We start from the raw sequence: 23,189 nt of genomic DNA on the forward strand, positions 1-23,189 counted from the left end.
TGGCTCACTGTCTTTTGATTCTTCTGAGAAACTGAGAAAACCCTGAACAAGTTCACCTCGGTTTTCCCTTATAAATGTGGACCTTTCAGGCTGCCTTCTATCAGAGGACCCGCAGAAGGAAGAGCCTCCTCTCACTTCTGGCAGAGTGTATCGTGGACCTTGCCACAGACTAGTCTGGAAAGGCAACATGGTCGTCCACAGAGATGAGTAAGTCTGACTCCACCAAGATTCTAGCTTCTTGATCCAATCAATCACAGCTGCATCTTCACAAGTGACCCAGGACCCAAGCATTGATCAATCCGAATGTTAGAGCCTTTCAATAACATGAATTGATCATGAAAAATATGAAGGCTGTCACTTACTGTCCCTAAATTAAAAACAAAGACTCCGGGTACAAGGTATAGCTGAGAATTACCTCAAGGAAATTAACCAAGAAAACAAGAGCCTGGTGGATCTGGTTTAAGAATTTTCCAGGCAGCTCTGCCACTGGCAAGTTCTCTATCACGAGAAACATTTATACTCACATGCCTGATTTCTGTGTTGATGTGGAGTTGCCATTAGCAAATAACAGTAATGACTCAAAGTTGCTACAGTGGGTATAAGAATTTAAAGTCTCCTATACCTCATCTGCAGAAAAAGCCACAGAGGGCTGGTCCAGGGGACGCCTGAGGCTGGAGTACCTGCTTCAGGAGTCTCTGTATTGGTCTCTCTTCTCTGCCTCTCTTTGCCTATTGCTTCGTTCTGAGTTGAGGAGTTGGGGAACGAGGATTAGCCTAGCAACAGCAGGCTGGACTTTAAAGTTTTCTAACCCACAGTCAACAACTTCTCAGCAGACCTGGTAGGAAAATTCTGGAGGAGTCAAATGTGCTTCTTCTGAACAACATGACCTTCTCTGATAACTGAAGTAGGCTTTGTTAACGTTGAAACCAGGGAGAACTGGGGCTAGGGAATGCAGCTCGTTGTCAGAGTGCTCACCAGCACTTGCACAGCCGTGGTTTCTATCCACAGCACTCATAAAATAAGTGTAGCTGTGGCTGGCTCATACTGGTGATCCCAGGACTCGAGAGGCAGAGGTACGAGGACCAGAAGCTCAAGGCCATATTATGTAGTATGTACTGTGTACTGTGTGCTGAGTACTGTGTACTATGTAGTGTGTAGTATGTACTGTGCACTGTGTACTGTGTAGTATGTACTGTGTACTGTGTACTATGCACTGTGTACAATGTACTGTGTACTGTGTACTGTGCACTGTGCGCTGAGTACTGTGTACTATGTACGGTGTACAATGTACTATGTACTGGGTACTGTGTACAATATACTATGTACTGTGTACTATGTAGTATGTAAGATACATGAGTCCCAGTCTCAAAAGGAGAGAGTAGTAGTCAGTAAGAATATACGCAGAGAATGAAAAGCATATATTATAATGTTACTTCCCAGTGTCTGTTCAGGATTCACCACAATACTGGAGCAGAGCTGGTATCCAGCATCTCCTTTCAAGTAACTGGAAACAAAATACAACATGCTAAACCCAATAAAAGTGAGCACCGGGAGGTCATGACACTAGAACTATAAATTAGGAAACACCGTAACACCATCAGGAAGAAAAAGAAGGAAATAAGGAAGTAGGAAAACCCAACTGGCTCTGCTAACGGGCATCCGAGGAATGCGTGCGGAGAACCAGTGATTTCAAAGGATGAGGCTGATGGGCAAGCATTAAAAACTGAAGGTGTCATGGTGTGAACTGGGTCTAGCTAATTCTAAAGTGCTGAACGTTTGCAGGAAGACCTGACAGGAATATGACATGAAGGGCAGAACCAAGCTTGGAAAACTTACTACCCACCACTGCATTTGTCTGATCCAATTTCAAGATGGTGAGACCATCGGGGCAGACATCCAGACAGACCTCTTAAGTGGTCTATGCTTAATAAAACAGGGGTCGAATGAGAATCGCGCTGCATGAGTACTTTCTGGCTCGTGCTAAATAAAACCTTCCACCTTTCAGAGACTGTCAGTTGCACACATCCTTGCTTTGTGCGCATTTTACCGGGCATCTGGGGGCAGGCACACAAAGCCCGGCCTAGATGTTTGCCGGAAGTAGAGCCAAGCTATTGACCGAGAAGTGTGTTGACAGAGAAGGAAAGGGCTGGGTCTTTATAGAGTGGATTCTTTTCTCCTGTAGCTTTATGTGGGCAGGGCAGGAGAACTGTGTGGAGCGGTGTGTTCCACAGTCTTCTGTGGATGTGCAAGTGCTCAAGAGAAACTACTTAGAGGAGAAAATATTTATTTGTATTCACAGTCTCAGTCCAGGGCAGGAAATCACAGCAGTAGAGTATGACAGATTGCTCACCTAATGGTGACCAGGGAGAGAGGGTGGAGGAGGAGATGGGGGAGTTCTGGGGGAGGGGGAGTGGAGATACAGAGAGACAGAGACAAGAGAGGCAAGGTACCAGGTAAGTTATAATCCCAGTGACCTATTTTCTACAGTTCAGCCTTACCTCTTAAGCTTCCAGAACCTGCCAAAAAAAACATCACTAGCCACGGAGCCAGGCCTTCAACACACAAAACTATGGTAGCATGGAGAACCCAACGAAGGCTGATGGGCCCTCAAAGACTGGGAAGGGATTCGGGGGGCTGGGGACAGGGGCTGCTGGACTCTCTGGATGTAAGCGCCCTGTCTCCAGAGAGCAGCATTTGCTGACACTTTTGCATCGGATCCACTCAACCCTTAACAGCACTAAGGTTGGGGGGCGGGTGCTCCCCGGGTTCTACATTTTCCCAAATAGCTAATTCTACAAACAGAAGTGTAATGCTTACAACAAGGGAAGATGCAATGAACACACCCGTTTACTAAGTTTTTTTTTTTTCTTTTCTTTACGTCATCTCTCCTATTTTGGTCACCGGTCATCCAGGACTCTCTCGAGTCCCAGGCTCTTACCTTCTAGCGGCGAATCAAACCCGAGGCTCTGGGTGGAGGCTTTCTGCGCCCGTCCTGTTCACTCCTCTGAAACATGATACAGTGAAATCGGAGTTGTCCGGGTTTGGTTCTCTCGCGGTGATATACACCGCTCAACTGAAAAATCATAAAACTTTCCAACTCTAACCATGCAATGCTTTCCAGAGACTAGGAGCCTTTCCACCCACGGCTGAGGAAATGAGGTCGCTATGAGACCCGCCCCTGTGTGCGCGCCTCTGAAAGGCGTTTTGGCCCCTTTCTGTTACTGCTGCTCTCCTCCCCTCGGCCACTCATCCTTGTAGGAACAGTTTCTAGATGCTGTTTCCCAGACTCTCTGGTAAAGGAGCAGCATGTTTCTCCTACAAAAGCCCAAGGTTGAGCCTTTTGAGTAGAATAATGAATGATACAGCAAAATCTGAGATTCAGTTCTGAGCGATAATGGCCGCGTTTTTTCCATATAATCAACGACCTACTCCAACGTGACTTCTCAGTCTGCATTACCAGGGGCCTGGCTCCCTTCTTCCTGTTAAATTATCTCAGCCACTCTAGTAACCATGGCACTGTGCACTTAGGATTTTTTTTTCCCCTTTTTTTTCTTTTAGAAAATCTGCTTTTGCTCTCGGTCATCCATAATGACTGACATCAGGATAAATCCCAAGACCATGTTCCAACCCCTAGACCTCTTCCCACTGGCCAATCTGAGTGCTCCTAGCCACGATCACGCCCCCTCTGGACACAGTGCTTATGTCCGCACACTTCCGCTTTCCGCTGTCAGTCAAATCTCTAGTCTTTTAGACTCAGCCTAGACCCGCCCTTTCCTTTAGAGAAGGTTCTAAGTCTTCACTCTCAGCAAATGAAAGGAACTAAGACACCACGATGTTTCCTTGTTTCGGTGTGGAACTAGGACCAGGGCTTTCTCAACAAGGTTGAGTAGACTGTTAGTTTGAACGAGCTTAAGAACCCTCAAAAAAAGTCAGATGAGACAGGAGTAGGCTTCCTGTAATAATGAAAAGTGAAGAGGGGGCTTCAGTGATGGATAGAGTCTGGCAGGGATCCCAATCATGCCCTGAAAGCTGATGTGGGTGGCTTTGTCTCCCCTCCACAAGGTGGCCTTGTGGGGTCACATCTACCCTCTTTTTATTTCCTGTTGCTTCAACCTCTTATCATAACTGAAAGGCTTGGTAGAAGTTGGATTTCCTAACACCCAAGAGATTGGGGTTTTTATCCAAGGCTTAAGATAACTCACCCTTAGCCTTTAGCCCTGTGAGTCAAAGGAAACTTGAACATCCTGCAAATGAACACTTGGCTGGGGCCTGCAACCACACTGCTCAGTTCATTTGTCTGCATCACCATGAGGCTGTTAGGTGGCATGTACCAATCGCTGACTGTGTTAGGCAAAGTTTATTGACTCTGCACTTAAAGCTTTCTACACCTCTGCATATATGGATGTTCATACAGCCTGAGAGACCCAGTATGTCAAACGTTCACTGCTCTTACGGTTTGAATACAGAATGCCCCTACCCAAGGCTCATGTGGTGGTTTCAAACTGCTTGACCCAGGGAGTGGCACTATTAAATGGTATGGCTTTGTTGGACTGGGTATGTCACTGTGGACATGGGCTTTAAGAACCTCATCCTAGCTGCCTAGAAGCCAGTATTCTGCTAGCAGCCTACAGATGAAGGTGTAGAACTCTCAGCTCCTTCTGAACCATGCCTGCCTGGATGCTGCCATGTTCCTGCCTTCATGATAATGGGCTGAACCTCTGAACTTGTAAGCCAGCCCCAATTAAATGTTGTCCTTATAAGAGTTGCCTTGTGCACTGGCAGGTTTGTGTGTCAACCTGACACAAGCTGGAGCTATCACAGAGAAAGGAGCCTCCCTTGAGGAGATGCCTCCACAAGATTCAGCTATAAGGCAGTTTCTCAACTAGTGATCAAGGGAGGAGGGCCCAGCCCATTGTGGGTGGAGCCATCCCTGGCCCAGCCCACTATGGGTGGTGCCATCCCTGGGCTGGTAGACCTGGGTTCTATAAGAAAGCAGGCTGAGCAAGCCAGGGGAAGCAAGCCAGTAAGTAACATCCCTCCATGGCCTCTGCATCAGCTCCTGCTTCCTGACCTGCTTGGGTTCCAGTCCTGACTTCCTCTGGTGATGAACAGTGTGGAAGTGTAAGCTGAATAAACCCTTTCCTCCCCAACTTGCTTCCTGGTCATGATGTTTTGTGCAGGAATAGAAACCCTGACTAAGACACAAGTAAACCCTCAGCTCCTCGAGTTGCTTTTGCTGGGTCTTTTGGTCCCGGCGGTCTCTGAGAGTTAGAGGCCAGTTTGTTCACAGATCATCTGGTTTCAGTTTAGACAAAGTACGTTAGTGGATGCATTTTCACTGTAAGAGACTAAACTGAAACTCACTTGTTTGCTGGAGACCGGGTCTTCAGCACAATCCTGACTTCTCTTAGGGTGTCCTCTGGGATCTGAGGGCCTCTCCTTACCTAAAATATGAAAATGGTACATGTTTAATTATTCATTTTCTATCACCCTTAATGAGGGGATTAACTGCAGCATGAAACAAAAGGAAATAGTCCGACCTTCAGGCTGTCAGGAAGCGATAATTAACTAAAACCTCAGGTCCCTTTAAACAGATAAATGAAAGGGCTTTACTGATCACGATCTAAATGAGTCATGGGGTCACTAATTGAAGCCACATAATGAAGCATCGACCATGAGACAATCAACATGTGCTAAATATACGATTTCTTAATTATGCACACCTGATGTTTTATGTGCAGGGGATATAATGTCGCTCTCACTGTGGACAGAGAGGGATAGGGAAGGAGGGGGGCTGCTTGGCAGGGTGTGGGAATCAGTTTGATCTCTGAAACAGAACAGCAGTGAGGTAGAGCTAACTCGGAGATGTGCTAACCACGGTACCCGTGCTAAGGGCCTGGATTTCCCCGACTTGGTTTGTTAGTCTGACCAAACATTGCCATGGCAATGATTCCTGGACACATTCTGCTGTGCGGCATGTAAACACAGCCTTCTAACATAGGCCTTCACAGTATGATGGTCATAAATAGCTTCGAATTACTAATTGTCCAGCCTGGGACTGTATCACAGCTTCCGGCCAAGCAGACGGGGCCGTGTTCCAGGCTTTGCATTAGTACCTGTCCTCCCCAGAGCCTGAATGAGCACACCGTGGTAGGTGTGCCTCACATGACAGAGTGTACCTTCCTCACCCCGTTCTCTCCCAGGACAACACATGAAGCCTTGAAAGTCTTCATACACCAAAACTGAGACAACAACAACACACACGCACACACGTACATATATACTCAAAATATGACAGATCAAGTCACTATTAATACCTCAAACAATCATGGGGATCCAGTCAGTGCAATTCCTTTGCCAAAAGTTCAGAATGTTTGCTCAGTACTTTTGATTTTTTTTCTTTTTAAAATCTGTTCTTGGTTTGCTTCAGTACATTTCCTATGTAGATCCTTTACAGACTTTATCTGTGCCCTTACTAGGACAAACCAGTGAGTACGAGAATGGCAGGCCTTCAAGGCCTTGGGGTTTTTTAAATTGTGCTTGCCAAACAAACGTTTCCCACTTCTCCATAGCAACCATCCTCTTTGCCATATATGCAGAAATGGCCGGAGGAAAAGCAAAAGAGCTCTACTTCATTTTTGGTTGGTAACAGTACGCTATTATTAACGCTTTCCTGAATATCTAACACTCCCTGACCCAGCATATCTAGGTGTAATTGATAACCACCTTGTCAATGCCACACAGCATGCGGTATTCTGATTTCACAAACCAAGGCTTGGCTGTTAAGACTCCACCCCATAGCTGTGGAGTTCAGGCAAGAATTCAACACTAAGGCTCTTCAGCTTGAGCCACGGGAAACTGCCAGGAGCCCATTATTTCTCACCCAAACTGACAACTTTACGGTTCGACCTAATAATGTGATATGTTGACCTTAAAAGGAAACCCATAATCTCCTGACACCACAGAGTCCTTCTCAGCTGTCGGTGTGTGGATTGGGGAAACCATTTCTGACAGTATTGGGGTGGGGAGGAGGCAATGGGAATGGAACCTACCCTGTCTCTGCAGTGTCAAAAGCCCTTTTTGATACATTCTATCTGGAAACCTCCTCCTGGAATCATGCGCATTTGAGTTTTCTAAGCACCAAATTGATTTTAAGTATTCAAAGCTAATGATTCAAAAACATTATTTTGGTAGGCCACTGAGCTAGTAGGGTATGAGCAGGTGTGTGGTCAAACGATACATTGCAAAGACAGATTTAACTCCACAATAACCACGTGGGAGTCAATACTGGGGTACTTTAGAATGAAGAGACAAATATTTTCTGAGTTCTCCTTTTGGGAATAATGAGTAATAAGTTCAGGTTTCTATTCAACCCACAGTTTCTGCTATTGACAGAGTCAGGATGAAAGAAGTCAAGGGAAGGGGATCCATGACGATTGCGCTGGATATACAATAGCGTCTAAGCAATCGGCTGTAAAATGAATCAAGACTGGGATTTTGTGTGTGTGTGTGTTGCCTGTCTTTCATCAAACAAGTCACAAAGGCAGTCAAGGAGAATTAAAGTGGACTATGAAGCCCAGGAGAATCTTTTACTGAAAGAAAAGAATCACAAGAGCTTCTCATCAGTGACAACTACTTAAAATGCTGGTACAATCATGGTGACCAACGCCACTTCTTGAGTCTAGGCCCAGTGCGCATGCCTAGGCGTCAATGCCAGCCAATCAGTGCCCACGCCTACTGCCCACACCAGCCAATCAGTGCCCATGCCTAGGCGCCAACGCCAGCCAATCAGAGTCCACTTCCAGTAATTTTCCCCCTCTATTACCTATATGTATTTTCCTGGAAAAGAATATACATAATAAACACATGTGCCCTAAAATTAACAATAAAATATCCTAAATAGCTATATTTAAGAATCTCCTTATCTGAAACAAATTTGTCAAAGAACTTAAAGCCAACATTTACTTAAATACCAAGCAAAGAGGAAGCGGATTCATCAGTGCAGCCCACACGTGTTCTCTCCTACCCTCCCTTCCTAAGCTTATCTCCCATTTGGAAGGCACTTGATTGGCACAGTGGTAGACTGCGCATGACTCAAGTTTACAAATCAACACTTTTCATAGGATAATAGCAACTACACTTTATTACTTGCGAACCAAACAGAACTGAAGTGAAGGTGTTTTAAATAGGAGACTGTCTGGTATCCTTTTTAATATAATGATGAGTATATGAAAAGAAGAGGAAAATAAGGACAATGACTGAAGGAAGAAGGATAGATGGATGAATAGATGCCTCGATAGAAGAAAGGATGGTTTGATGGATGGATGGATGGATGGATGGATGGATGGATGGATGACTCATCTGATTCCCAACATCCACGGTGACTCATTCTGCAAAGCTGGAATGTTTAGAAAATAAATCCTACTATTGTACAGAAAAGACAAGGACATAATATGGTAGAGAACGAAAGCATGCCAAAAACATCATTTTTCTTTTGCTTCTATGTGAGTTGCCAAGTGTTCGGAATAGTTCTCTTGCCTCTAATGATACAGAAAATAGAAATAAAAGAGTAATAATAGTCTGTTAGGAGAAGAAGTTCTTTATGAATGAAAGCATTTCTAAACAGTGCTTAAAACCTTTTAAGATATATTCATTTATGTGTGTCACTCTATGGAAGTCAGAGGACAATCTGGCAGGGTCAGTTTTCTTCTTCCACCACGTAGACTCAGGGAGAGCACTCAGGTTGTCGGGCAGGTGACCCCACCCACTGAGCCATCTTATCCTTAAAACAGTGTGTTTGGATAGTCCTCCATTTCAACTGATGTTCTCTGCACAGATCTTTTAAATTGTACTTCCCCCTGTTGCTCTTAGGTGGAATGTGTGCAATGGACCCTTTCCCAGTGAAAGCTATACCTTTCACATGACCGACCTTCAGGACCACTGTGTTAATATACTTAAATCTACACCAATGCCGATGTGCTGTGTGCTACTGGATTTTCACTGGAAAGCTTCTTTGTGACTGGCTTAGAGTGGATTCTGGCCTGAGGCACTACAGTAACCAGATGGCAGGTAATGCTGGCTTAAATAGGCCTTTCTAGTGCTTGACAATGGCTTCCTTAGTCAATATATCGTAAATGAGGTCTAGCCAATTCCAGGTTTTTCATTTCCCTCCCTCTCTCCTTCCCCTTTGTCCAAGAAAAAAACTAATAATGATTTCCTGTCTCCCTGATGCACTTTAAACAATTCTAACAGGACTCAACATTCAAGAACGGTGACAGTCCAGAGATTGTGGCAGGAAAAAGTGACAGGCATGCTTTGGGATGACAGGCATGTTTCCGAACATCAGGCTCAGAGGTGCGCACAAGCAGTCAGATTACACCGTGTGTACGGCAGGCATCAACAAAAGAACGCTGAGCCTCGTAGGTGTCATATTAAGGTGCAAAGTCCATGACAGACACCAGTCCTTATTGGCGTTTCTATAGTGATCACAGAGGAGTTTGTATGCTGAGCGGAGAAGCAACGGAAGGGTCCAAGCAGGGTGGAAATCAGCCTTTTGTGGCAGGGCGTAGGGCTGGCTGCTCAAACAGTAAGCAAGGTGAGCCTCTTACCCTGCATGTCAAAACAGGTGACTGTTGGTCCCCTTCCCACACCCTGCTCCTCTGTAAGGCTTCCAGAAGCCTGTGACAGCAGGATCTCTTTCCTGACAGGAGAGAGAGCAGTGCTGCGCCAACAGACCTGGGTGGCCGAGAGAAGGGACTGTCCCTTAACCAGAGGCTGCTGGTTGCTAGGAATCAACTCTAGTTCTGAGTAACTGAAGTCGAAACGATGAGTTTACTGGGAAGATAAAGCCAATGAGATCACAGAGCTCCACAAGCAAGAGGCAAAGTCCAGCCGAGCTCCATGGCCACCCGAGGTGGGAAAGAGGTCCTTCACTCAAACTGCACTCTGACTCATTCGCTTCCGTCTTTGGTTTTTTTTTTTTTTTTTTTTTTTTTTTTTTTTTTTTTTTTTTTTTTTTGATTGTACCAGTTTTGTTCTTTAAAAACACGTCAGTTTTCTTCTCTCCATAAACTTCGAATTCCTCTAGTTACAAGGGAGAAACGCTAAAAGGATTTCTAGTTTTTACCTGACTCTGGCTTGCTCTGATGCTAGCTAGCACTCCCCAAGCATGAGGCCATCAAGGTTTCCACAGCCTGGCCTTGCCTTTATACCCTGCCTCAAAATCCTGACAGCCTCTGAAGGTGGACGTCCACAGGTCTACCCCAGTGGTAAAGGGTGGGTCAGGGCTGCCTAGTCTATACTTTCGGAGACAATGAAAGGCAGGCATCCTCACAGAAGGAAGCAGAGAAGGTCGAATAGATGTCCCAGTACACATGAACCACTCTCTCAGACCAAGTGTCCCATCCTCACCTGTGGCGTGCATGGCATTGGGCTGGCTGGTTACGCTATCTTCTCCATGAGAGAGTTACACTATCTTCTCCATGGGGCATAATGTGCAATGATATTTGGAATATGCATGAATATTTGGTGTCTGTTTCTCTACTCCTCTTCTACTATCTACTATAAATGTTTCACACACACACACACACACACACAGAGAGAGAGAGAGAGAGAGAGAGAGAGAGAGAGAGAGAGAGAGAGAGGTAGAGGGAGAGGGAGAGGGAGAGGGAGAGAGAGAGAGAGGGAGAGAGAGAGGGAGAGAGAGAGAGAGAGAGAAGGAGAGAGAGAGGGAGAGAGAGAGAGAGAGAGGGAGAGAGAGAGAGAGAGAGAGAGAGAGAGAGAGAGAGAGAGAGAGAGAGAGGGAGAGGGAGAGGGAGAGGGAGAGAGAGAGAGAGAGAGAGAGAGAGAGAGAGAGGGAGAGAGAGGTAGAGGGAGAGGGAGAGGGAGAGAGGGAGAGAGAGAGAGAGAGAGAGAGAGAGAGAGAGAGAGAGAGAGAGAGAGAGAACGAGCACTGTTGTAACAGGGAAGCAGCCACTTCTACAGAGATGGGTAAGAGAAGCCACAGACACGGTGAGGAGCCCTGGACTAAGGTCTTCTGCATCCATTTATTCACTAATACAGTGAGAGTCCTTTGCTATCACCTAATCTCACAACCTGGGCAAGAACAGCTCTGTGCCCACCCCCAGAAGCCCTCTACCAATCACTGTCTGGTGGGCCATTAATGAGCTTTCCACAGAACCACATTTTAAATGCCCAAATATTCCTGAAATCTAGTGCTCCTAAAAAATGTCCATATGCAGAGCCTTAATAAATTTAGATAAACAATGATAACTCCAGGCTTTAGACTTCAGTTCAGCACCTAGAAACAAGATCCAAGCAGGAGGGCTAAAATAAACATCACAATAGGAGTCTTTGCTTTTCTTCTCCATATGGCTTACAGGAAGCTCACTGTTTGCCTTTGGCAGATGTTTACCTGCTTGGTTGTTTAAAATCTAATGATTTGAAATTGTACAGAAAAGAAATTAGTTATGTAGGAGATTGTAATTAAGCTGTGTGCTTAGAAGGATGTGTTCTCCATATGCACCTTCATCCTGGGAGACACACAGTTATTTGAGGTAGTTTTACTGGATACAGATAGGCCACTGAACCAGGCAGCTCAGAACTTGAGTTCAGGTTTTGACTTTGACAATCAAGGGCATGCAAAGGTGAGTCAGCTCCTTGATCCCATGATCCTCCACTGCTCTGTGCTCTTTATCTATCAGGTTAAGGAGTTAGCCAAGAGGATGAATACTATCATTCTACAGAAACTATAACTTTTTTCCCTGTGTCTACTTGATACTAAGGAACCTCAACTGAGAAGATGCCATCAGAATATCCTGTGGGCAAGCCTGTGAGCCATTTTCTTGATTGATGATTGATACATGAAAGCCCAGCTCACTATGGGCAGCAGCACCCCTGGATGGGTGGTCCTGGGTTCCATAAAAAAGCAGGCTGAGCAAGCCATGGGGAGCAAGTCAGTGAGCAGCACCCATCCATGGTCTCGACTTCTGTTCCTGTCTCCAGATTTCTGTCCTGTTCCTGGCTTAGCTTCCTTCCATGATGGACCGTGATGGGTAGTGTAAGCCAAATAATCCCTTTCCTTACCATGTCAAGGTGCCTTTGTCATAGTGACAGAAAAATAACTAAAGCAAGCACATAGCAAGTGCTTGAGTGAGTACACATTTTTTAAAGGTAGGATTTAACTAAATTTCAACTCAAATAATCTTTTTAAGGTATAATTTTAAGTTCTTATGAGTGTGTATCTGTGCACAGGTGTCCTCAGAGGCCAGAGGGGTTAGAACCCCTGGAGCTGGAGTTTGGGTCTGGTGAAAGAGCAGCCTGTGCTCTGAAGAGATAGCCTTCTCTCCTTCAAAGCTCCTTTACACAATAGGTAGGTTACACGTTTATTTTCTAAAGTACGCAGGAGGATAAATTAAAATAATCCTTAAGAAGCAGATATATCCAAAACGGACAACTAAGCAATAAAACTAGAAATGGTTACATTTCTAAATTTCCATTTGTAAAATGTATGCTTTAAAAATGAACAAACAAACAAACAAAAAACCCGAGGGATTAAATCTAGGGCCTCATGCATGCTAGGCAAGTGGTCCATTCCTGAATCATAACAACAGCCCCCAAGTCTGATTTAAAATACTCATCTTTCCTAAAGCAAGAACAGACTTTGCAATTCACCCTGACCCACAGACTAAGTCCATGGTGTGTGAGGGGTAGGGCAAAGAGCTTCAGAGGCTGACAAGACACAAGCAGACTGGCTCTCTTTCCAAGGATTGAAGAGAGAATAAGATAAAGGGTAAGTTCAGTAAATACAGGTGAATTAATTTCTCTGACTATATATAGATTTATATATACCATGTTATATTAATATAGATATAGACTAACAGATAATTCTTTAGTTATAAAGATAAAGTATAACAACTTTAAAGGTAAGCAGATTGTTGAAATGAATTAGCCCAATTAATAAGGCTTGTTTACATTCCCAAGTCATGCTAATCCAGCATACAATATAGGGTAGAGTCTCTAATCAACAGGGAGGTAGGTTTTTAGAAGGCAGGAGTGAGAACACAGATCACGTGCTGAGACCTCGGTGACACCGGAGCACTGACTCTTGGCTTCTCTTGCCCAACATGAGATACAGTCTTGCTAAAATAACAGCTGCTACCAAATGAGACCCTGCGCTGTGGGCATCCTCTCCCAGTGAGGTTAAATACGGGCAGCCCACAGTTATCCCTGGTCAAGCATAAGGCTGTGGAACACACACAACAGGGGACTCAACTTCGAGGGGCTGGAGAGATGGCTTGGCAGATAAGAGCACTGGCAGTTCCTACAGAGGACATGGGTTTATTTCCCAGTGCTCACATCATAACCACCTTTAACTCTAGCTCCTGGAGATCTGACTCCTTTTGTCCTCCTCAGACACCCATACACAAGGTGCACACAGAGACAAGCAAGCAAAAACAGATGCACATAAGGAAAATAAACAAGAAATTTAAAAATGGCCTCTCTTCAAGGAAGGTAGGAGGGAGGAAGGGAAGGAAGAAGGGAAGAAGAGAGGCAGAAAAGTACTTTGGGGCTGTCAAGACAGTTTATTGGGTAAAGCACTTCAGTTTGATTCCTGGAGCTCACAGAAAGATGAAGAACGGACTCCATAAAGCTATCCCCTGGCTTCCATGTGACTCCCAAGGTACATGCATTCCTGCACACACACATACACACATACACACACACACACACATACACACACACACACATACACACACACACACACACACACACACACACACTAAATAAGTAAAATTAAAAACCTAAGTTTCTTAGCTGTCTAACTCACAGATGAGCTAAGAATGAGTTTCCAGAAAAGGAAGGCAAAATGCGTGTGATAAATATGACAAACAATATAACCAGTTAACGAAAGGGCACTTTCTCTAGAGATAATGTTTTGAAAACGTTAAATGATCATCCGAGGGCTCTAAGCATCTCAAAAAAAAAAATATCTGAAATGAAGGAACGAATCAGTTATTCAGCAGGTTGGACACAAGCTGTGTCTGAGAGCTAGGATTCCGTCGGCAGAAAGCTCATGGAAGCAACAGACACGAGAGACCAGAAGCAACAGCCTGAGACTTGCCACGTGGAATGGTTCATATTCATATGTGACTGCAGTTCCAAACGCCAGAGAGAATAAACAAAACAAGAACACCAACGTGCAGATTCAAAAAAACAAGATAAACACTCGGAAAAATGCAAGCCACGACGTCATAGTCAAAACAATGCAAACCAAAAATTTGCAAAAGTCCTGAAGCTAGCCAAAAGAATACAAAAGAGATGCTATCTTCAAAGAAGCAACACTAAGAGTTACAGTTATGAACAGAGATAACAGATTCCAGAAGACAACACTGTCAACTTTAATGGCTCAAAGAAAGTAGATGCCGGCCTAGATTATATCTTGAGAAACCATCTTTCATAAACGAAAGAGGAATAAAAATGTTTTTTGGAGAAACTGAAAGATGTTCTTCAATGCAGAAGAAAGATAATATCGGGGAACTTGCAAGAAGGAAAAGGAAAGCACAGGAAAACACACAGATAAATAGATATTTATACCTTACTGTTGTCCAAACAAAACAGTAATTGTGATGCACTTGGAAGTTTACTATATATGTGGAAGCAAGCTGCATTCCAAGAACGCAGTACTCATGGGGATAAATGGTTTGAAAGGTCTTACAAAGGTCAGGAGTACAAATGAATTGTATAATTCTATGTAATGGTCTGAATGTTTCTGCGTTCCCCAAATCCATCTGCAAGAACTCTGACCCGTGAGGTGATGGTAAAATGAGACCTGGGATTCTTCGCAGGCGGTGGTGTAGTCATATTAATTGTCAGTGTGAGACAATCTAGACTCCCCTGGGAAGAGAGGCTCAGGGAGGAAGTGTCTGGATTAGGTTGGCCTGTGAGCATTTTCTTAATCAGGTCGGTTAACTGGGGCTGAAGACCACTCAGATTCGGGCGGCAGCATTCCGTAGGCTGGGCCTTGGGCTGCGTGAAGAGGGGTGTGTAGGCTGAGCACTGGCAAGCATCCTCCCAGCACGTGACTGTGGGCGTGAGGAGACGCTTCAAGTCCCTGTCACCTGTGGCTTCCCTGTTAGAGCCGTTAACCTGGAGCTGTGGGGTAAAATACTTTCTGCTCCAAGTTGATTCTGTCCGGTTATTTTATCCCAGTGACAGGAAATAAAACTAGAATGTTGGATTATGAAGCTGGACCTTTCACAGATGGCACACGGTCCTCATAAAAACAGCCAGAGAAGTATCTTTCGCTGGAAGGCACGGTGAGGACAGGGCTGGGTCTGCTGCCCTGTGACCAGGGACTCTCCAGTCTCCTAAGCATAAGAAACAACTCTGTGTAAGCTATGCAACTTAGTGTGTTTTGTTACAGCATCCCGAATAGGCTAAGACATTCTGTGGCAAGTCAAGGCTGTATGCTACAGGCCTTTCTAGGATAATTACTTTAAAATAATAAAGTCGTACATAACCTGCAAGCTACTAGAATGCAAACAGTAAATAATATTTTTAGTAGAAAAGAGGCAAGGAAAACTGACAGTAGAAACCAGAAATAACAGAGAATGAAGAGAGGATCACTGCAAACCCAAAACATTAGCTCTTATACGGAACATAACAGAGTCAACCTGGAAAAAAAAAGGTGAAGACTATCCCTCAGTAAAAAATAAAATAAAATAAAATAAAATAATCCAATTATATGCTATAAACACAACAAATGTTTGATGTAAAGGGAAAGAGAAACAAGCCCTTCCCAAAACTAATCAGAAAGAAAATATGAAAGCGGGACCTACACTTTTAGCAACCTGAAGTTTGAACAGGATGATATTACGGGACCCAAGCATCTACGCAATTAGTAGCCTAGAGAAAGGAATCTTTAAAGGATCTAAAACGGCAGCTCCGTTGAGAAGGATGAACATATCTTTAGTAACCGGCAGAAAGGCAAAAAGGAAAACCCAGCCAGTGCCTAGAACACAGGAGCAGAATAACGCCTGAGATGAGCCCTGTAGATACAAAACTCGCGGCTTCGAGTGGCCCGTTAACATTCACTTCATACACATATACACAAACGAAAAGGCACATCCTATGACAGACCCTCAACAATTTCAAAATATTAATATAAAATTGAGAGCACCTTCTTATAATCTCCGTCCCACCGAGACTGGAGGAACCCCACTCCTCGACCCAGCTGTATGACATAAACCCCGCCTCCTGTTTATCCCCAACGTGCCACCTCCCGTTCCGCTGCGCGCACCAACCCTGGCTCCCTGCTCAACTGTATGTAAGAAGCACATGCATTTCCAGGGTACCGAGGTTCTACATCACAGAGCCCATTCTACCTGACCACGTTTTTTTTTTTTTTTTTTTTTTTTTTTTTTTTTTTTTCTGTGTCCTTCTGTCTGTCTCTTCTTCATTCTCTAAGAGCCCCTAGTCAGGCCAAATACACGGAAGCCCTGAGTTGGGCTCAGCAGCCACCCATTTTAACATATAGAATGTGTGTGTGCATTTGTATGTGGGATGGCCATGCTAGGCAGAGTTATGACTGGGTTACTGTTTTTGTTTGGAAATTAAACATATTATTAAGGAGCTGGTGGGCTTGGGATGTCTAACCTTCGCTGCCAATTTGACTACATCTAGAATGCACTAACACCCAAGCAGCTGGGCGTGTCTGTGAGGGGCTTTCTTGATTGGATCATTTGAAGTGAGAAGACCCGCCCTAATCCTGGGCCCCACGCCTTCTAGTAACAGCTCGCACACAGGGACCAGGAAGAAGGGAGCCTCTGCTTTCTGCCTGCTTGTCCTCACTCACGCTGGCGAGCTCACGCCTCCCATGGCTGCCCAGTCCTCTGCTGGTAGGAAAAAAAAAAAACAAAAACCCTGCTTCTTCAAGATGGAGACTGAAGACCAGCAGCCATCTAGAAATTCCCTGGGACTCCCACACCAGACTGGACTGCTGAGACACCCACACTGCACAATTACCAGATTCTTGGAGGTTTTGTCAGTAGACAGCCATTGTTGGACTATGCCGGACCACAGCTGCTCCGATAAGTTCTGTACACAAGAGCTCATGGAGACCGAACTGCCAACCAGAGAGCATGCACGGCATGGACCTAGGTCCTCTGCACAGACGCAACAGTGGTGTAGCTGGGTCTTCATGTGGGACTCCTGAAGCGGGAGCAGGGGACTGTCTCTGACTACACTGCTTGCCTTTGGATCCCTTTCTCCTAACTGGGCTGCCCTGTTTAACACCAATAGAAGAAGATTCACCATATCTTATGGCACCTTGATATGCCAAGGCTGGTTGATATCCGGGGGGAGGTCTCCCTTTTTCTGAGAAGGAAAGGAAGGGTGGTTAGGGGAGGGGTGAGGTGAGAGGGTGAGACAGGGAGGAGAGGACAGAGCGGGGGGAACGAAAAACATGTAAAATGAACAAATAAATTACATATATATTAATATATTCATTATATGTGTGTATGCACACACGTATATATATATATATATATAATTTATTTATATATTTCCTATCAATTCTGTTCCCCTAGGAACCCTGACTAATACAGGTAGAGAGCAATGAAAGAGTCTCATTGTGGATCACACAAATACAAAACAAATGTTGAGAGGAAAGAATAACTTTATGCAGAGGAATCTCATAATGTGGATAAAGTGGTTGATCCAAAAACTAAGCCTACTGAAGCTGACAGAGGCAGACAGAAAATACGACTATTTCAGTAATGTACTGTAAGTGAGTCCTAGGGTTAGTGAGAAGGCTCAGTGGGTGAAGGCACTTTCCACCAAACACCCAAACCAAATGAGTCACGGGGACTCCCATGCTGAAAGGGGACAACTCACTCTTACAGGCTGTCCTCAGACTTTACCTATGTGCTGTGCACACACTACACACACAACACACACATACACATACTACTAACAACAACAACGATGATGATGATGATGATGATAAATGTAAAAAATTACATGTAGCCGACAATTAAATAGAAATTTCTCCCTAAAGAAAATCCAGGCCAAGATAGCTTACCAGTGAGTTCTTCCAAACATTTTGAAAAGAATCATTACCTGTGTTCTAGAGTTCTTTACAAGTATTAAAATCACACAATGTGATGTAAGAACTGGGAAAAGCACTATGATGAAAGAAATCACACTTGTCTCCTTTTTCAGAAACGTTTCAAAAATATGTTAACAACGTACTAGGAAACCACTGAGTTTAGTTCAGCTTACGTATGTAAGGAAGGACTGCAGTTCAAAATCGGTTCTTCATCCACACACCTCTTCCTCACCTGTACCTTATTTACAGCAGGGCTCTTCCTCCTCTGCTAAGGTATTGATAAGGCAAAGGAGGAAAGATCAGTCTAAAGAGCAACAGCGATTGTTTTTTTCAGCAGGGCAAGATCAGGGGCCATTGTATTTCTTGTGTAATGGGGTTCACTGGGGCTGAGGGCACAGCTCAGTTGGTGCCCTGCCTAGCAGGCACAAAACCAGCCCTGCAAGACAGGGAGTGGTGGGTGGCCTGCTCCTCAACTTCAGCTTTGTGAGCACAAACAGGCTCAGATATCCTGCAGCATCTTCACTTACATATTTAGTTCAAGGCTGTGCTGGGATACCCAAGACCCAGCTCCAACCAACTAACCAACCAATGAACCACCGCCACCTACCACTAGTACTACCAATAATAAACCCAGTTTATTGAAAAATAGGCTTGTTCTCCCTAACACAAGGGTCGCAAGTTTAAAGACAGTGTTTCAATAAATGCAAAAGATTTCAACCATTACGTGTGGGGTCCGCACATGTGGGGTCTGTCTTGTGTCATTAAGACTATAATATCTTGATACACCAAGGCCAAACCTACTCTTATGGCTTCCATCTTAAAAAAAAAAAAAAAAAAAAAAAAGCCTGAGAATTTGGCCTGTACTCTCCAGGCCTGTCCTTGGCCAGAGTTCCTCCCTAGCTACTTCCTAGCAATCAAAGATTAGTCGGATTGTTTCAGAGGTACTTCCAGACTGTTTATGACTGTATACGGTCTTGCTTCTTACAATGTCATTTAGTTAGCTACCTGACAGGCTGGATCCCCCCCTCAATCCCTTTACTTCCATTTTCTATAAAACCTTGTCCAGGGTTCGGGGCTGCCTCACCAAAAGACGTCCTGTGGGTCAGCGGTAAACCCAAACTCGAGATTATAATAAAGAGACCTTAATGTGATTACATTGGTCTTTTGGGGTTCACGAATGCTTCCTGGCACAACAATACCACTAAAATTTAACATAACCAAAAAGACCTTCTATTTCACACTAAACACACTCATGTGTATCACTTGGCTTTCTTTCAGGCACGACGTCCAGCCAGACGGAAATTGAGTTCTGATCCAGTGAACTCTTGCTATGAGTGGACAGGTAGATATTCACTGGGTTCTAGTTTACATTCTTCTCCATGGATGAAAGATGCCCAGAATACGAAGTGTCTAGTTTTGCAGGTAGGAGCTATGCTGACACTCCTGATCCGGCCCCACCTGGCCCACACTGCCACGCTGGCGAACACATTCACCACTCACTGATTCAACAGCCAAGAAGCCCAGACTCCTCCGGCAAATGGCCGCCTCAATACACACAACTGAGCCGTGGAGAGTCTTAGTTCGAGGCAAATGTGGACAAGTGCCACAGTAATGTGCTCTCCTCAGCCTGCTTCCACAGAGCAGGAGTGTCAGCGAGCACGCGCTGGCAGCCTGTCCGCTTCTGCTCAGCAGCGGCCAAGAAAGCCCACACCTTCCACCGGTGATTGCCCTCCGAAGTGTAGGAGGCAAGGGGCGGCGAGTCAAACTCTTCTCCAGAGTGATGGTTTGTTTGTTTGTTTGACTTTCATATTTCTATAATGCCCTTTGGGTATTTTCCATTGAACATGAACAACTCCTTCTTATTCCTAACTAAAGGCCTCCACCAAAGAATTCACCCCCATCAGTCTCCAGGGTTTCTGAGCAGCCCAGGCTGACTTCTGTCATCTGCAACAGAAAGCAAGGTGGGCTGAGAAACCAGGACCTGCTGTACTCTGGTAGACCAGGGCTCGAGGGAGACACATAATTGGCATAAACATACTGCGGGGAGCCACCTCTTCAGCTCCATTTATACAGAAACCTTGCCATTAGGTCCAACAAACAATTATTAAACATCTGTGCTACATCAAACCACAGCTAAGGCCAAGGGCAATAAGACAAAAATACTCTTTTATAGTGTTATATGTCTCTGAGTCCTATTCACCTGTCTCAACTTTGCAAAACCAAATCGCCTCTCTGTTACATCATACCGGAAAGCTGGAATCTGGAAGGCTGACATCTTACTAAAGATCACATAGCCGAGAAATAGCACTCGGGGCCCGAATCCAGGGATTTGACTATTCTGTGGCCCATCTTGCCATATCACCCCATTTCTATAGGCCGCCATCTGGCGCTTAATTACAGGGTGTTTCCGGACCCACCGTGCAGACTATGAGATACATTTCCTTTGCTTATAAATCTTTGGGGTTAATGTCATGGAGAAGAGGATTTTTATGGTTTCTTAATCCCTTTTGTTGTCAACTGAGTCTGAGTCAGTATCTTAGGAAGCCCAGGCTAACCCTAAACTTGCTACATAGCCAAGGCTAGTCTTGAACAACTAACCTTCTTGGGTCCACCTCCCAAGAATCACAATTACAAGCATGGGTCGCTGTGTCCTACGTGGTCACTTAGTACTGACAGCATTGATCATCTCTGGTTACTACTAGTTTATCCCAAATGATGTTTTAACTCAGATACTCGTCACTTTGTTGAACTGGGTTTTTTTTTTTTGTCAGCCCAGTAAGTAAGAGCTAAAGTTCTGCATCTTTCTGGGGCGAGCCTTTCGGCTCCGGCTTGGAGTTGCATTCTCCGTGCTGTGTCTTTGCTGGTATTTATTCCTAATCACAATACAGATTCCTAGAAGAGAGCAGCCACATTATAGCTCTGGGAGTGTGGCCAGGACTAACAATATTTGCTCAATGGAATTTAAATCACGGCTGGCCCTGCTACTCCCTAAATGGGAAGCATTAGCACCAAGGGTTCAGCTTGCAACCGGGGTAAGAAAGGCCGGGGTAAGGGAGCAGGCTCTACCTCCGATCTTAGGTCAGTCAGTTCATAACTAAGCTCTGTAGCTCTTGTTAGGATTGATTTGTTTTTTTGTTTTTTGAAGATTTATTTATTTACTATATATAAGTACACTGTAGCTGTCCTTAGACGCACCAGAAGAGGGCATCAGATTCCATCACAGATGGTTGTGAGCCACCATGTGGTTGCTGGGAATTGAACTCAGGACCTCTGGAAGAGCAGTCAGTGCTCTTAACCACTGAGCCATCTCTCCAGTTGGAAATGGGGGAGGGGGAGGGGGTTAACAGCCACTTCCTAGGGTCCTTGTAGCAGTTTAGTGGGAAGATAGTCCAGAGTGCCATCTAGACGGAGTGCTGTCTAGACCGTGTGAGTGCACTTAGGACCACTTCCTGTGATCTTCCCAGAAGTCCTCCTGGGGACTGTGATGTCACACTTCACTACTGCAAGTGAAAAGGTCAGAGTCCCATGGCAAATTATCCACAGAGCACCAAACATAGAAGCCTGTGTTTGTCGCAAGTTACTGATGGACTGTGGTCCTGCTGGCGGCCGAGAAACAGTGAGGCTTCTCTTTCTCCCTAGTTCCGTCTTATCCCATTGGTGTTACCGTTCGCCGGTCAATGATGTTTGCTTCAAATTGGACGTTACTTTGAATGATCACATTTACCTTTTTAAGACTGCAGTAATTAATGCTACATGAAATTCTCGAACCTGGGAGTTCTAAATGTTATCAGTGTGTATCGGAATGACAGTGGTGACTCCAGTTTTGAGGCTGTAATAGCATTTAGGAATTAAATTAGATGATTCCTCCAGGCTAGTAACTCGAAAAATGAAAATTAGATTCCTACCATCTATGCTCTAGACCCTAAGAGGTAACCATAATAATTACAAATATTGTTTTGGCACACTTGAGTTTTTAAAACTGTATTTTTTTTCGGTTGTGTGCATGCATGCTGTGTTTATGTGTGTGTACATATGTTTGCAGGGTGTTTACCCATGCATACATTTGTGAGGACCAGAGGTTGATGCCAAACATATTTAATAGCTCTTTGTCCTTTATTTTATTTGAGCCCAAAGCCTTCTGTTTTCCCTAAACTGGCTAGCCCGTGAGCCCCTGGGATCCAACTAACTCCAGAGGGCAATGGGATTACAGGCCTGGGGGGGGGGGGAGTTGTCTGGTTTTGCATGTGGGTTGTGCACATTTGAACTCATGTCCTCATACCTGAGCAGTAAACTAACGCACTGAGCCATGTGTTATTATATATAATAATATCCATGCATCATTATATATAATAAATAATACCAGCCCCACAGGTCTTCAGAAGCAAATTCTTACCTGCGTACTTCATCCCGTAGGCTGAATTTGGAATATGAGAGAAAATGGGCAGGTTTTTATTTTCATAAATGTATTTATGTGCACTTCTATAAATTCAGCGTTTGGAAGGCAGAGGCAGGGAGATGGTAGTTTTGAGGCCAGGCTGGGGGTTACATAGCAACTAAAAGAGAAGAAAGAGGAGAAGGAAGAGGAGGAAGGGGGAGGGGAGTTGTAGGAGGTAGAGAGCAGGAAGGGGAGGAGCAGAAGTAGGGGAGGGGGAGTTTGAAGTGGAGAGCAGGAGTTCTGTTTCTAACAATGGAAGACTGTGACAGAGAATCATTGTACTGACTTGTTTCTCACTCCAATGGACTTACTCTCTGAGCAGAAACTTTAATTTACCAGTGAGATTATGAATGGCAATTCTCTGATGACTCTATTTTTCCTCCACCTTCCTTTTTTTTTTTTTTTTTTTTTTTTTTTTTTTTTTTCTGAAGGAAGCACACAGCATTTTCAGGATTAAAGGGAAAGTCATTTTTTACATTTCCCATTGAGAACCAAATGGTCATGTGGGCAGGGGGAGCATGTGACCTTCTCAAAGACTGGCCTTGGGAGGGCTCAGTGTTTTGCAGTAAAATTCAACAAAAGATGTTGAGTCCTGACCTGAAGCTGGGAAGGCAGGAAATCTGTTTCTCCCAAGTGCCTCATCTT

General features: G+C 44.6%; 1 protein-coding gene across 2 annotated transcripts in view; it reads right to left on the minus strand.

Annotated features, from left to right (window-relative positions):
- PCED1B (PC-esterase domain containing 1B) overlaps window positions 1–23,189 on the minus strand; it is a 121,823-nt gene that overhangs the window by 90,120 nt on the left and 8,514 nt on the right. Inside the window, exons 1-2 of one of the 2 annotated variants that reach the window (XM_080939001.1) lie at window positions 5,365–5,483; window positions 2,939–3,004 (exon numbers count right to left, since the gene is read on the minus strand). The gene's annotated coding sequence lies outside the window, so the exon portion shown is untranslated. Of the gene's footprint in view, window positions 1–2,938; window positions 3,005–5,364; window positions 5,484–23,189 lie in introns of those variants that run through there. The other variant, XM_080939002.1, reaches the window with a different exon arrangement.

Source organism: Micromys minutus, assembly GCF_963924665.1.
Source record: "Micromys minutus genome assembly, chromosome: 27".
Classification (NCBI taxonomy): domain Eukaryota; kingdom Metazoa; phylum Chordata; class Mammalia; order Rodentia; family Muridae; genus Micromys; species Micromys minutus.